This window comes from Gopherus flavomarginatus, chromosome 2 (genome assembly GCF_025201925.1).
Source record: "Gopherus flavomarginatus isolate rGopFla2 chromosome 2, rGopFla2.mat.asm, whole genome shotgun sequence".
Lineage (NCBI taxonomy): Eukaryota > Metazoa > Chordata > Testudines > Testudinidae > Gopherus > Gopherus flavomarginatus.
Genome location: NC_066618.1, coordinates 137,917,058 through 137,933,173, shown reverse-complemented (window position 1 = coordinate 137,933,173; position 16,116 = coordinate 137,917,058).

The following is a 16,116-nucleotide window of genomic DNA, read 5'->3' as shown; positions in this document are numbered from 1 at the left end:
GCACTGAGTACCCTGGGCTCTGGCCGACACCACTGGGCTCAAACCTGCTGGTGAGGGGGAGTCTGATTCCACTGGGCCTGATCCAAAGAGGGGGCAGGGCTGATGCCACTAGCCCCACTCCTGCGCTGCCCCATTTTTGCACCCCTACCAGCTCTGCACCCTGAGCAGCTGGTCAAAGAGGCAACCACATGCTCAGGGTGTCCCTAAGCCTTTGACTGCTAGAAGCTGAGACAGGAGGACAGGGGATGGATTACTGGTTAATTGTCCGGTTCTGTTTATTTCCTCTGAAGCATCTCAGCCAGTAGAAGATTTACCATGGCCCCATAGCACTGGGCCCACACTCCAAAGGGGCCCCAGCACAGCCTCTCTTCTCCACGAAGCTTGGTGCTGCTGTGCCCAGGGCTCTGTCCTGATGTTGCATGGCACCCAGCAGCAAAGCTCCCCCTCCCCCGCCTCTTCCCCCAGTGTGTTGCGTACTTGCCCCTCCTCCTCTCACTCTCTCTCCCTGCTCCCGATCAGCTGTTTGCGGGGAGGGAGCAGGAGCTGCTGCCGCCGCCGCCTGGACCCCAGGCAGAGCGAGTCCCCGCCGCAGCTGCTTCTCCAGAAGGAAACAATTTTTTTACAGGCTACCCCTTTTTCCCAGATCTTCCTCCCCATCCTCCTCCTGCTGTGCCCCCTGCCCGGCCTGGGGCCCCTTCTCCCCTTCAGCTCCTCCCCCCTCCCACTTCCCCACTCCTTGCCCCTGTTTTTTGCAGGGTTTTGCAAAAATGAAGGTTGCAGCAAGCTTTTACAAAATGGAATAAGCATTGTAAAATGGAGTTTGAATTACCAATATGGCAAACAGTGAACAGAAGGTACAATACTGAAACAGTGCAAGTCTCAGTGATTTAAGCAGGAATTGGATTGATAGTGAAACTTACAAGGGCAACTGGCTGAACAGCTATGGCTCTTAATTAGCATCTTAATTGTCAATTAGCCAGTTATTGGGGTAACCGGTTTGATGAATGAATGTTGTTTCATTCATAAAACTTTACTTATGAAGTTACATTAATAAAGTGAATAATTAAAAACAAATTCATTCATTAGTTCTACAGGCTTAGGGACCCAATCTTAGGGTGCCACAGACTTCTGTATAGATTATTTAGGTTAATTTTTCTATCTACCGAATGGGACTCAGTGCTCAGTCTAGAAGATACCATCAGAGATGCTTAGTTTTGCAGTTCTCAAACTGTTGATTTGTGTCTCCAGAGGTAACATGCTTGTTAACAGCAAAAATGTTTTTAAATAAATAAATAATGTATAAAGGTGAGAAATAACAGACCTCAACTCTATTGTTCCTCTGCAAATTTGTGTACACAAGGTCAACCCCTTACCTCTCTTTAAAGGTGAAAAGTTTCAAAAAGTTCAATGAATAGAAGATTGTTGGGGGCAGAATAGATCTGGACAAGGAGAAGTCTGGAGATAAATGTGAGAAGTAAGGGACATATTTTTTTTGTTAAAATATTATGTTTGCTGTTGAAGAAAAAAATCCAGAATACTTAATGTTATTGTTTTAGTTAAATAAAACAGTTTAAATGTCTGTCTGGTGATGTTCTCCTCCTAATACAGCCTGGCAAGAAAATCCTCCAAATATTAATGATTAACCTCTTGAATTGGAGATAGTTTATCTCCCAATGACTTCATAAATAGATGCTGTCCTTGGGAGCCAAAAAATCTTACCATGTTATAGGTGAAACTGCATTATATCAAACTTGCTTTGCTCCACCAGAGTGCGCAGCCCCACCACCTCGGAGTACTGCTTTACTGCATTATATCCGAATTTGTGTTATATCAGGCCGCATTATATCGGGGTAGAGGTGTATCTGCTTCAATTATCTTAGGTAAATGAAATAACCAAACAATCATTCATTTTCTGATATAGCTGTAAAACTCATCTGAAAAGTTTTCAAAATAAATTATGGTTTAAAAATGTATAGTGTGTACCTTCTAAAAATGAAACCTACATCTATCTCTGAGTTGTGAAGAATATGTTTTAAGGTTATAACAATCAATAAGAATGGACTTTTATGTAGGAACTTATGATTAAATCGAGTCTTCCTAACTAGTGATTTAAATCATGATTTAAATCAAATCCACCCTGCCCACTGTGCTCTTGGCACTGGCCTCTTCATTCCCCAGGGGAGCCCACAAATATGTTTGGCACCGGGCCCACAAAAAGTTAATCTAGCCCTGATCAACCACTGTTGGCAGACAGGATACTGGGCTAGGCAGACCATTGGTCTGACCCAGTATGGGCGTTCTTATGTTCTTTTTATATTCAGTAAGTTTTGATATTGCTGGTATTTACCTGCAGGACTTATACTGCCCTAGTTCTCTCTTTCTTCAGGTCCACTTCCCCCCCACTGCTATGTTAGCCAAGTTTCCATCAGTGAGTCACACTTGCTTCAGTGAATCGATATGAATCAATCAGCATCTCCTACTGCTAACAGGTTGGATGAACAGCAGAGTCCTGCCCTTCAGTTACAGTGAGGAAATTGTTGCTGCTGTTATAGAATCTTATCTTAGCATAGGAAAAAGAAGAGGACTGAGGCAGACAGGATTATTGGTAAAGATGTAGCAGGACGGCCTTACCATTTGAAGGCCTGTCCAAGAATCAGTCTGTCTCCCTTCTGCTGCTCCCCCGACACCCTTTGAACAATTTTTTAAATTCCATAGGGAAAGATTGCACCCAGTGTAGTGCAGGTCAACCCAGGGGAGACAGTTCAACTAACATGATCCAGGTGATCCTGTAAATTAAAAGAACTATTCCATTCAAACACTGCTGCTGGCACTAGCCTCTAAAGGAGATCGGGAGGAGTGGGGAGAATGGGGATGTGCCCCCTCCCATGGGGAAGCACAGATGGCCAAGAACAGAAAGAAGCAGATGCTGTTCAAGGATGGTGCAGCAGCTGCATTGCCTAGATGCATCCTCAAGTTGGAGGCATATGTTTCTTGAGGCACAACTCCACACATGTAAGGATCTATCTAGTTTTCCAATGGCTCTTGCAACTGGCAAGAAGCATTGTTTTCCCAAGCCAGAACGTAATTCCTGACTGTAAATCAGAGGTTCCTTATTCCTGATCACAAACTGCTGTGAAATGATTTGCTCCCCGCTATGAAGTCCACATGGGAGTCACAGTCTGTTGTGAAATTCATGTTTTGAAATGACGAAAGACATCTACACATTGCTGTTGTTTATGAAAAAAGGGAAATATACAAACTTGTTTTTCCATTTCTTAGAGCAGATGATTTGTTTAAAGGAGTCTACTTTGTGGATTTATACCACCTTCAGTCAAGGACACCACGTTCACATGGTTATATCAGTTTTATGCAGTACTTTTGTCAGTCTCTCTCAAGCAATCCATTACTGCCAACACTAAAATCCATTTGGATTGATAAAAAAACATTATGAAAGTATGTCCAGCAACTGAACACTGTCCAGGAACCAACAATGTAATTATACCTTCTTTCTCCTGTACATCATGATGATAGACTGTGTCATCTGTGAGAAGATGAATAGGGAAAATGTGGGGACATACTTTTTATTTATCTAAGAAAGATACATTTCCCTGATAGCATCACTTTAAATCTAAAGGCTTATTTTCTCCTTGCAAAAAGAATGACAGCACACTTTCCCTAGCTTCACTGTGCAGTTTAAAGCTATATACTTGGCCTTGGCTTCTGTCTTATTTTGAAAGACAACTATAGGTTTTAATAGGACAATGAATGTGCAACTTATTGTTTTTTTTAGATAACTCCCACAAGAGTAACAAAGATTGAACTGAAAAATTTTAAAATGCTCACATTCTGCTGTTCTGTTTTATGAACATTTCTAAACCTCAGGAGCTGTATAATATAAAAAGCAGGTATCTTATGTCTTCATTCAATGACCCACGTGTAGGTATGAAGGAATCACACAACCTGAGGCATGGCAAGATTCTATGGAAAGCGAGCATTGTGCATTAGGAAGCTACAGCTCTGCTCAGAGTCCTAGAGAAAAATGTGCAGCCCTGAGGAAATCTTGGAAAATCAATTCTGCAAAGACAAAGAGACCTCTCAGGATTTTGATACACACACATGCAATTGTAGTAGTAAGCTGAGCGTGTTGATAGACAGCCCATTCCAGATGTGGAGATGTGTATCTTGGGCTGCTTATAAAACCACCGGAGCCTCCTTACCAGTTTCCATTCTACTCATATTTGCTAACAATACCTGAAATGTACAAAAAAAAAACTTTGATAGAAAGTGACAAGTTTGAGAAAAGACCAGGCAATGCTACTCATTTACTATGGACATCCGGACAGAAAGCTACAGCACAGAATATTCTCTGGGTCTGAAAGCAAACTGAATAGACAAGAAGTTTACAAAAACCAATTAGCAATGCACTGTGATGGTTCCAAGAGTAAATACAGGGGAACCCCCATTCTAAAGGGATTTCTGTGTCTGCTTGCAAACTGACTGCTCACCAAATAAAGCATTATCTCGATGCTCTAAAACAATGGAACCAAACATAAGAAAAGACTTAAATGACTAAAGTATACAGAATAGGATGCTTTGTACCCACTCTGGTCCAAGGATAAATTTTAGCCTACCATCTTCAGAGCCAGAAGATGAACATTTCAAGAACATTGCTGATACACAGCTGTTTCAAAATATCATGTCCAAATAGTACTCTACTTTCATCATATTCAGAAGCCTTCCAATAATAATAATGATTAATAAAAAGTATATCATCATCGTATTTTTTTAAAAGATAGTTGTGCTATGTCTCTGGAGTCTTGGTTTCTGCTCCTCATGTTGTTGAAGGCGTTCATTGCAGTCAATCCTGTATTCAAGATTGCATTTCTGTGATCTCCTTGTTTGTAGAAATGACAACCACCTAAACAATTAAATGGCAGATCATTGTATAGTTTTTAGGGCTATTGTGATTCAGAGCACGGGACCATGCAAGGCAGTTAGATCATCTCCTTACATTTCCATGAGGGAGTGGCTACCTGGACCTTGGCTCCAGGTACACAGGAGTAAGTGGGTTACTTGTCCACTTACTCCCTCCCTGAAGCAGATGAGCAGAGAGGGCAGGGAATGGGTGGAACCTTGGTGCCTCCACTTACTTGCTACCTAGAATAGCTGAACAGTAGTCATATAGGTGATTAGACGTGTCTACCTGCTGGAACAGGGATGAAGCAGAGCAGGAATTGTGTCTCAGAGGGTGTCTTTGAATCACAAAGCCTCTCAGGCATACCCCTGGGATAGCTCTGCTTTTGCACCACCCTTTACTCAGGGCTCTTCCCAAAGTCACAATCTGGCCCTTTGGGAAAATCCCTGGGTAAAGGGTTCAGACCAGCTCCACCACAGCAGGATAGAGCAAGGGTATCTACAGCTGCTGTGCTGGATCCAAATTTAAATTATATCCATTTGCTTCAAATTCACCCCATGCTGCTTCAGGAACTGCTGTTCTAGAGTTAATTGAAGAAAACATGTACAGAAGAGGCAGAGCAGAAGAGCACTGAAACAAGGTGGAGAAGAAAAATCATTATTCAGCAACCTTTTAAAGAAAGCCAGAGTGGATAGTGCAAATGTGTAAAGCTGCTGGGAGAAGATAATGGCCAAGTCTTAATCTCCATATAATGACAATGCATTGAAGAGGGAATTCTCTCTGTATCTGTCACAGCTGCGGACAGCTGACCGCATAGACTGGTGAAAACAAATTTCAATCAGACTTCAATTTTTTTCTCCTTTGATGATGTCTTTCCATTGAATTCTGCCTAGGCAGTATGCCCTCTGAGAAGCAAGGTAAAGAATAGCTATGCCAATCACATATGAAGGCTAGTCTCAGATAGTGCAAAAATCATAGAATCAAAGAAGAAGTCCAACCCCATGCTCAAAGCAGGACCAATCCTCAACTAAATCATCCCAGCCAGGGCTTTGTCAAGCCGGGCCTCTAACTATGGAGATTCCACCGCTTCCCTAGGTAACATACTCCAGTGCTTCACCACCCTCCTGGTGAAATAGTTTTGCCTAATATCCAACCTAGATCTCCCCCACTGAAACTTGAGACCATTGCTCCTTGTTCTGTCATCTGCCACCACTGAGAACAGCCTAGCTCCATCCTCTTTGGGACCCTCCTTCAGGTAGTTGAAGGCTGCTATCAAATCCCCCCTCACTCTTCTCTTCTCGAGACTAAAGAAGCTCAGTTCCCTCAGTCTCTCCTCATAAGTCATGTGCCCCAGCCCCCTAGTCATTTTCGTTGCCCTCTGCTGGACTCTCTCCAATTTGTCCACATCTTACCTGTAGTGGGGGGCACAAAACTGGATGCAATACTCCAGATGTGGCCTCATCAGTGCCGAACAGAGGGGAATAATCACTTCCCTCGATCTGCTGGTAGTGCTCCTAATACTGCCCAATATGCCGTTGGCCGTCCTGGCAGCAAGCGCACACTGCTGACTCATATTCAGCTTCTTGTGCACTGTAATCCGCAGGTTTTTTCTGCAGAACTGCTGCTTAGCCAGTCAGTCCCCAGATTGTAGCAGCGCATGATATTCTTCCTTCCTAAGTGCAGGACTCTGCACCTGTCTTTGTTGAACCTCATCAGATTTCTTTTGGCCCAATCCTCCAATTTGTCTAGGTGACTCTGGACCCTGTCCGTACCCTCAAGCTTATCTACCTCTCCCCGCAGTTTAGTGCCATCCATGAACATGCTGAGGGTGCAATTAATCCCATCATCCAGATCCTTAATAAAGATGTTGAGCAAAACTGGCCCCAGGACCAACCCCGGGGCACTCTGCTTGATGCTGGCTGCCAGCTAGACATTGAGCCGTTGATCTCTACCCTGATGATCTAGCCAGCTTTCTATCCTTCTTATAATCCATTTATCCAATCCATACTTTTTTAACTTGCTGGCAAGAATACTGTGGGAGATCATATCAAAAGCATTGCTAAAGTCAAGGTATCAAGTCTATGACTTTTCCTGCATTCACAAAGCCAGTTATCTCATCATAGAAGGCATTCAGATTGGTCAGGCATGACTTGCCCTTGGTGAATCCATGCTGACTGTTCCTGATCACCTTCCTCTCCTTCAAGTGCTTCAAAATGGATTCCTTGAGGACCTGCTCCATGCTTGTTCCAGGAACTGAGGTGAGGCTGTGCAATCACATCAGCCAACTCCCTCAGCACCCTCAGAAGCACTGCATCTGGCCCCATGGACTTGTGCATCTCCCAGCTTTTCTAAATAGTCCTTAACCTGTTCTTTCACCACTGAGGGATGCTCACCAAGCCCCCCAAATTGGCATAATGATTTATATTACAATATTGCCCCATTATACTAAGTGCTGTACACACATAATTTAAAAAAGACAGTAACTGCCCCAAAAAACTTACATCTTAGCGTTTAGTGCAAGACAACAGCCAACAAATAGGGAGAGAAGGACAAGCTAGCAGTTAAATGATATTTATTCAAACGTGCCTGAGCTGGGGCTCAGTTGGGTGGAACATATGGAGGGAGAGAGGCTCATAAGAGTTAAGGGAGGTGGAGAGGAAAGTGTCAGTGACTGAAAGAATGGAGGAAAGAGAAAGATTCAGAATCCTGGAAGGATCGCCGGTAGGAAAAGAGACAGGTGAGCAGTGTTGAAGGAAATAAAGTGATGGTCAGCCAAGGAACCCATCAATGGACACTGAGTGGATATTTTAAGAGCTCTTAAAATCAATTTCTGTACTCCTCCCCAACGAGAGGAGTAACGCTAAAATCGATATTACTATATCGATTTAGGGTTAGTGTGGACGGAAATCGAAGTTATTGGCCTCCGGGCGGTATCCCATAGTGCACCAGTGGCGGCTCTGGACAGGTAACTGAACTCTAATGCACTGGCCAGGTATACAGGAAAAGCCCCGTGAACTTTTGAATTGCATTTCCTGTTTGGCCAGCGTGGAGCTCTCAGCACAGGTGACCATGCAGAGCTCATCAGCACAGGTAACAATGCAGTCTCCTGAGAATAGAAAAAGAGCACCCGCATGAGAGGTACTGGATCTTATTGCTATTTGGGGAGAGGATTCAGTGCTATCAGAACTGCGTTCCAAAAGACGAAATGAAAAAACTTTTGAAAAAATTTCCAATACCATGAGGGAGAGAGGCCACACCAGGGACTCAGTGCAGTGCAGAGTGAAAGTCAAGGTGCTCAGACAAGCCTACCAGAAAACCAAAGCAGCAAACGGCAGATCCGGATCAGGGCCAAAAACATGCCGCTTCTACGCTGAGCTGCATACAATTTTAGGGGGCTGCGCCACCAGTACCCCCCCCTTGTCTGTGGATTCTGAGGTGGGGGTTATAATCTCAACCATGGATGAGGATTCAGCGGAGGGGGAAGATGACGAGGAGGAAGAGGAGGAAGAGCTTGCAGAGACCACACAGCACTCCATTCTCCCCAACCGTCAGGAGCTTTTTGTGACCCAGACGGATTTACCGTCCCTGCCCTCCCAAACCACTAGCCCAGACAGTGAAGCCATGGAAGGGACCTCTGGTGAGTGTACCTTTGTAAATATAAAACATAGTTTAAAAGCAAGCGTTTTTTAATGATTGATTTGCCATGAGTGTTTGGCATGCATTAGCAGGCATTAAAGTTACTGGAACAGTTTGTTAACATGTCTGGGGATGGAGCGGAAATCCTCCAGGGACATCTCCATGAAGCGACATCTCCATGAAGCGCTTCTGGAGGTACTCCAAAAGCCTTTGCAGAAGGTTTCTGGGCAAGGCAGCCTTGTTCCGTCCACCATGGTAGGACACTTTACCATGCCATGCATGTAGCAAGTAATCTGGTATCATTGCATTACAAAGCCTAGCTGCATAAGGTCCCGGTGATTGCAGGCATTCAAGAAACATCCTTTCTTTATCTCGTTCCGTTATCCTCAGCAGAGTGATATCGTTCATGGTAACCTGGTTTAAATTAATGTATTTTATTAAGGGGACAGAGCTGGCCATTCCTACTGGGCTGCTTGCCTGTTGCTTAAAAGAAATCCTTCCTTACAGGTAGCCAAGCGGGGGGGAGGGGGCTTAATGGCGATTCCTACTGGGCTGCTTGCCTGTTGCTTAAAAGAAATCCTTCCTTGCAGGTAGCCAAGCGGGGGGAGGGGAGGGGGCTTAATGGTGCTGAGCTTTTTAGCATTTGGCCAGCAGGAATCTTCCCAGCTACCAGCCACGCGGTGGGGGGGGGGAGGAGAAAGGGGGGGTGATTAGCAGTGATCTGCCATTATACCAGCCATGCAGTGTGGGGAAGGGTAAAGCAATTCCCTTAGGGGTAGGTTATGGCATCTGCTGCTCCTTGTAAAAGCAGCAGCACAGGGAGAAGCTGTATGCCTTACCATGACCGCATGCAAGCTGAATTGTGATACCCGGACCTGCGTCTGTGTTGAACTGTTACACCACAGCTGCAGGCACTAAATACTAAAAGAATCCAAATGCGACCTTGTAGTGAAATCACATGTGCTATGTAAAGTGAATAGTGTAGTTCACTGTGAAAGAGTATAACCATTGTTCTGTGAAATGTATCTTTTATAATCCTTCTATCACTATTTTCCCGCACTCATGCAGCTGCAAATTTTTCAAGACTCCCTACTCCATCCTGAAGACTAGCTCAGATAAGGTGGAGGAAGAAGAGGACACGAGATGAAATGTTCACAGAAATCATGGCAGTAACCCGCAATGAAAGAGCTCATCTGGGGGAGTGGAAGGATGTGGTAGCAAAGTACAGGAAAGATGCCAGTGAACATGAGGACAGGAGGGACCAATGTGAGGATAGGAGAGACGCTTGAGATGAGATGTGGCAGCAGGAAGATCAGAGGTGTAGGCAGGAAGATCAGCGGTGGCGGAATGCAATGCTGGAGCTGCTGCGTGATCCAACTGACATCCTCCGACGTCTGGTGGATCTTCAGAAAGAGCAGCGGGGTCACAGAGTGCCACTCCAGCCCATGTTTAACCACCCTCAGTACTCACCATGTTCCATATCTTCCTCACCCAGACGTGTAAGAACTCGTGGGGGAAGGCTTTCTGCACCCGCCCACTCCACCCCCGTGGACAGTCCAACCAAAAGGCTGTCATTACATTGAAATGTCCTTAATGGCCTTTTTCTTCCCTCCTATCCTCCTCCCAAACCACTCCCAGGATACCTTGTTATTTCTCTTACTCTTTTTATAATTACATGCTTTTTAAACAAAGTGGGAGGGTGGGTTGCTTACAGGGAATGACTTTTAATAAAGAATACAAGCTTTTTAAACGATAGTAACTTTATTTCCATAAGCAAGCTGTAATGGAAGGGGGAGGGTGGGATGCTTGCAGGAGGAGTCAATAAAGGGGGGAGGTTCATGAAGGGGAAACAAACACAGCAGTCACACCGTACCCTGGCCCATGATGAAACTCATTTTCAAGGCTTCTCTGATGCGCACCGCTTCCTGGTGTGCTCTTCTAATCGCCCTGGTGTCTGGCTGCGCGTAATCAGCGGCCAGGTGATTTGCCTCAGCCTCCCACCCCACCATAAAGGTCTCCCCCTTACTCTCATAGAGATTGTGGAGCACACAGCAAGCAGCAATAACAAAGGGGACACTGGTTTGGCTGAGGTCTGAGCGAGTGAGTAACTTTCTCCAGCGAGCCTTTAAACAGCCAAATGCACATTCTATCACCATTCTGCACTTGCTCAGCCTGTAGTTAAACAGCTCCTGACCACTGTCCAGGCTGCCTGTGTATGGCTTCATGAGCCATGGCATCAAGGGGTAGGCTGGGTCCCCCAGGATAATGACAGGCATTTCAGCATCCCCAACTGTTATTTTCTGGTCTGGGAAGTAAGTCCCTTGCTGCAGCCATTTAAACAGAGCAGTGCTTCTGAAGACGCGAGCATCATGAACCCTTCCTGGCCATCCCACGTGGATGTTGGTGAAATGCCCCTTGTGATCCACCAGTGCTTGCAGCACCATTGAAAAGTACCCCTTGCAGTTTATGTACTGGGTGCCCTGGTGCTCCGGTGCCAAGATAGGGATATGGGTTCCATCTATGGCCCCCCCACAGTTAGGGAATCCCATTGCAGCAAAGCCATCTACTATGACCTGCACGTTTCCCAGAGTCACAACCTTTCGTAGCAGCAGCTTAATGATTGCTTTGGCTACTTGCAACACAGAAGCCCCCACAGTAGATTTTCCCACTCCAAATTGATTCCCGACTGACCGGTAGCTGTCTGGCATTGCAAGCTTCCAGAAGGCTATTGCCACTCGCTTCTCCACTGTGAGGGCTGCTCTCATCCTGGTATTCTGGTGTTTCAGGGCAGGGGAAAGCAAGTCACAAAGTTCAAAGAAAGTGTTCTTACGCATGCGAAAGTTCCACAGACACTGCGAATTGTCCCACACCTGCAAAACTATGTGGTCCCACCAGTCTGTGCTTGTTTCCCGGGCACAAAATCGGCGATCAATGGGTAGAACCTCCCCCATTACCATCAGGAGCTCCAAAGCATGGGGGCCCGCGGTTAGGGAGAAATCAGTGTCCAGGTCCTCATCACTCTCGTCGCCGCGCTGCCATAGCTGCCGTAGCTGCTGTAGCTGCCTCCTCCTCTCCTGCGTTTGCAGTTCATGGTTCACCATAGACAGCACGAGAATGCGTGAGGTGTTTACAACGTCCACGATCTGAGCTACTGAACTGAACAGGGTCCATGCTTGCTGTGCTATGGCGTTTGCTCAGTTCACCCAGTAAAAAAGGCGCGAAATGGCTGTCTGCTGCTTTCAGGAAGGGAGGGGTGAGGCTGTACCCAGAACCACCCGCGACAATGATTTTTGCCCCATCAGGCACTGGGTTAGTAACCCAGAATTCCGAGTGTCAGGGAAGACTGCGGGAACTATGGGATAGCTACCCACAGTGCAACACTCCGGAAATCGATGGTAGCCTAGGACCATAGACGCACACCGCCGAATTAATGTGCCCTAGTGTGGATGCATAAAATCGACTTTATAATATCGATATTATAAAACCGGTTTTAGTTAATTCGAAATTATGTTGTAGCGTAGACGTACCCACAGATAGTCCATGTCCCTTTCTGCTATCTTTCCGCCCCTCTTCAGCCAGGCAGAAACATGATGGGAGAAAGACATGTTTGCCCCCTAAAAGCTGAAAGTTGTGGGGGAAGATGTCCCCTTCATTTCTCCACTAGGCTTATGCATGTGCCCTCCGCCAGAGCAGGGTGATCAGTGAAGCAAAAGGTACTAAAGGCTAAAAAAATCCTACATGTTGAAACCCAATGAAACATTACCTGGGTGGAAATTTTGTTTAAGATATATATGTCAGTCAGGCTTACTGATGTTTATGAACATTTTCAGCGAACTTAAGATAGAATTTTGGTTAGAGTAGAAACCATGTGAAACTTAGCGGTTATGCATAGCTTTGACCCAAAATAGATAAAAAAAGCTTCTGTCAGCTGTCTGTCACTGAGTTTCAAGTCTGAACCCAAAACTCAAAGTCAAATTCAGAAAGTCTAATAATCAAGAACTAGAGATGGACTCAAGTGGCAAAATCCACATTTGGATTGAGATTTGGATCCAAAATTTTCCATGCTCTGAAAGTAAACAAAATACAGCCAATGTGCTATATGACTTTTGCTTTGAGGGTTGACAAGTGATCAACTCATACAAAACTATTTCCTCAGATGTGGGTATTGTATTTTTTTGTTTGATAAACTTATAATGGTCTGAATATGTTAGTGTACAAAGCATTACAAAAGATGTTACTGATAAAAACAGCTAGAGGCTATATTAATTCTTCAAGGTTTTTCCCCCTCTTAGAGCATCTCTTTTCCTTTTAGTTTAGTTAGACATTGAAAGGAACTGTAGACTGGTATGTATGCACTTTCATGTACCTGTCAGTCAGCTCATAATAAAGCTCCCAATGCATATCTAAAAATACAACCTGTTATAGAAATTTGTTGTGACAGTTTCAAACTACATGAAATTTTTACTGTGTTTGTAAAACTCTTTAAGTCATGTATTTCACTTACATTATAATGACTTTTTGCAAAGTATAGTAAGCATTCCATATATCTTGTCAGTGTTGTACAGGGGTATATTTCTAGAGATACCCATTTAAAAAAAACAGAGCATGCACTCTGACACTTAACACTCTCAAATAACTGGGAGAGCAGCTAGGACATTCAGCGTAATGCCCATTAATGATTCTGAACAGGGAGAAATTTTCAAAACTCAGTACCTCAACTGTATACACAAATTTCATCTTTGGGCAATATCCAATTTTCCATGTGCAGATATGTGATTTGACTACATGGTTTAAACAGCTATGTTGACTGTTTGGTAAAAAACATATGGATTTTGGCTTAGTAACTATGGCATTCTGTACCTCAAAGCAGCACCTTGGAACCCCCATGTTCACCACTGTCATGTTATTATGGTATATTTTGTACAAAGTATACCATTTAAGATATCCTGTGAAAGGTCATAATCTACTGAAATCCATTGTTTTATTAAAATATGTCTATTGTTAGTGTGCATGAAATTGAGAGAGCTTGCTGTATGGGTTGTTACTGATATATGTTGTAAGTTTGAGTCTCTACTGCTAGGTGGTGAACCCCTCCCAGGAGGGTGTCAAATTAATCATCAGGGGAGTTGTAATCAAAGGATTTACAATTCAATGACAGTTGCACAAAACCATACCAGGGAGATTGCTCAATTCTGTAACTCAGCAAAGACCACTAGGACATGTCTGGGTTAGTATTTTCGAGGCACATGGACTGAGGATATAAAATAAGGGACAGTGACACCACGTCTTGGCCTTTCTCCTCCCCCACCTACCCTGGAAGTAACAAAAATGTTGGGAAGACAAAGTCTTTAACAGAGGAGAGTGGTCCGAGGCTAAGGGAGAAGACTGTGTATGAAGAACTGTAACATCTAGTGGGGTGAGAACTGCTTGATCCAAATACTGTCTAATAAAGTCTAAGATTTAGACTGTGAACTTGCCTTTTATTTTCTTTGGTAACTATCTCTGACCTTTTATGCCTACCACTTATAATCACTTAAAATCTATTTTTCTGTAATTAATAAATCTGTTTTATATTGTACCTAAAAGAGCTCAGTTTACAAAGGCTTGTGTATGTCCTCTCCACACTGAGGGAGGGGTGGACTGGGTAATAAACTCACGCTAGTCAGGCTTCTGACCAGGGCAAGATGGTACCATTCTGGGATTCAAGGCTCAGGGCTTGGGAGATTTGCTGGTGCCTTTCTCTGTGTGATTAGTGAGTGACTCTGGAAGCATTCATGCAGTCTAGCTGCATGTGGTGCTCAGCATGTTTCTGTGCTGAGTGATAACAGAACCCGGAGGTTTTGTCACTAGCAAAGCATTGTAAAAGATGCCAGGCTGGAGAGTTTAGGGGGCACAGTAGTACCCTAGTTCCAGGTTGCACCACAGGTATCCCATCATAGTATCTAAAATGAACAAGGGTTTGATTGTCATTTACACCAAGGCCCCTTTACACTGCTTGCATGTTTAATTAGATGTACGCCCACATTGTGTACCAAAGTAGTGTAAAGGAACCTCCTTGTACGTGAGACTCAGGCCCTCTTTCTATTGAAATGGCACTGATGTCTGCCAAATCTAAACTCAGTAGAGAGTGAATTGGTCTTTACTGCTATATATTCCTCCATGTGACCTTCTGCCTTCTCCAAGCTGCTCTTCTCTTCTGTTATAGCTGCTAAAGAAGTCAAACTTATCTTAATGTAGTATCATTATTTGTTCTACTTTGTATAATACTTAATGGTATTTTTCTAGAAAATCACGTAATAAAAATGAGCACCAGCACAATTTCTCTGTCGTCTTCGCCTCATCCCATTATGTGGGGTCACTGTGCAAGCATATGCCATCTTCATCTGTTCGAGGTGACACCAATGGCCACTTACTTACCATCTTTTTCAATGCAATCCAGCCATCACTTCCTCAGCTTTCCTCAGGGTCATTTTCCTACCACCCTCTCCTGCCGTGCTATCTTCATCAGGTGTTCTTCACTGACCCTCTGTATGTGTCCAAACCAGTGAAGTCACACTGCCTGGATTTGGTCAGCCACATCAGATTTTGACTTCCAGCCTAATGCTTTCATTTCTAAGTCTGTGCCTTTGGGTAACTCTTTTTAGTTTGTGAAGACATCTCATCTGAAACATCTGTAGATGTTGATCTTGTTGTCTCTTTACTGTTCAAGCTTCTGTACCATACAGTGTTGTGGGATGCACCATTGTTCTGTACGGTTGGGCTTTCAGTTTCCGTGGCATAAACTTGTCACACACAACCCTTGAGACATTATTCACCACTCTTCCAGAACTCCCCAGGTCTGGACTGCATTTCATTTTCGAAATCACCATCTTCTATAATCCAACCGCCAAGGTACTCAAACTGGTCAAGCTGGTTTATTCTTACTCCATTAATCTCCGTGTCCAATTTCCCTGTGGCACCTCTACAGACCCACACAGCCTCAGCCTTAATCACGTGCTAAGCAGGCATAGGATGAAAATGAACATGTGCCAGCACAATGTGTCCTGCGAACCACTGATAATTGTTTAATTAGAATATTTCTTTTTCCATCTTGGTGTGCCATTTTGAAGATTTTGCAGTATTAAACTGAATTATTGTAAACCAGCAAAAGTGAACCAAAACAAAAATAAACACCCTTCATAACACCATTATTTTAGTTTTCAAATGACAAACAGCAACTTTCAGAGCATCATGAAATCTCTCACACAGTATGTGAAACTGGCAGATTTTTTTTTCTATCTTTACTAACAAATTGTGAAATATATGACTTTTTGCTGGAATATTTTCTCATTACTTGTCCAAGTCAAAAACCCTGCTGTCCCAGCAATATGTCTGCATAACTGCATAGCTTGGTACATACAGAAGTCACTGTCACTGGCTAAACTAAATATTTGTGACAGTGAGGCTATAGCTCTGTAAGTTCTACTCCAAAATCACAGGCCTCTTACATTTGAACTTAAGGAGAAGCAGTGACAAATGTAGCCTTCCAGTTCAATGGGTGGACTATATTAAACTGCCAAAGGGAG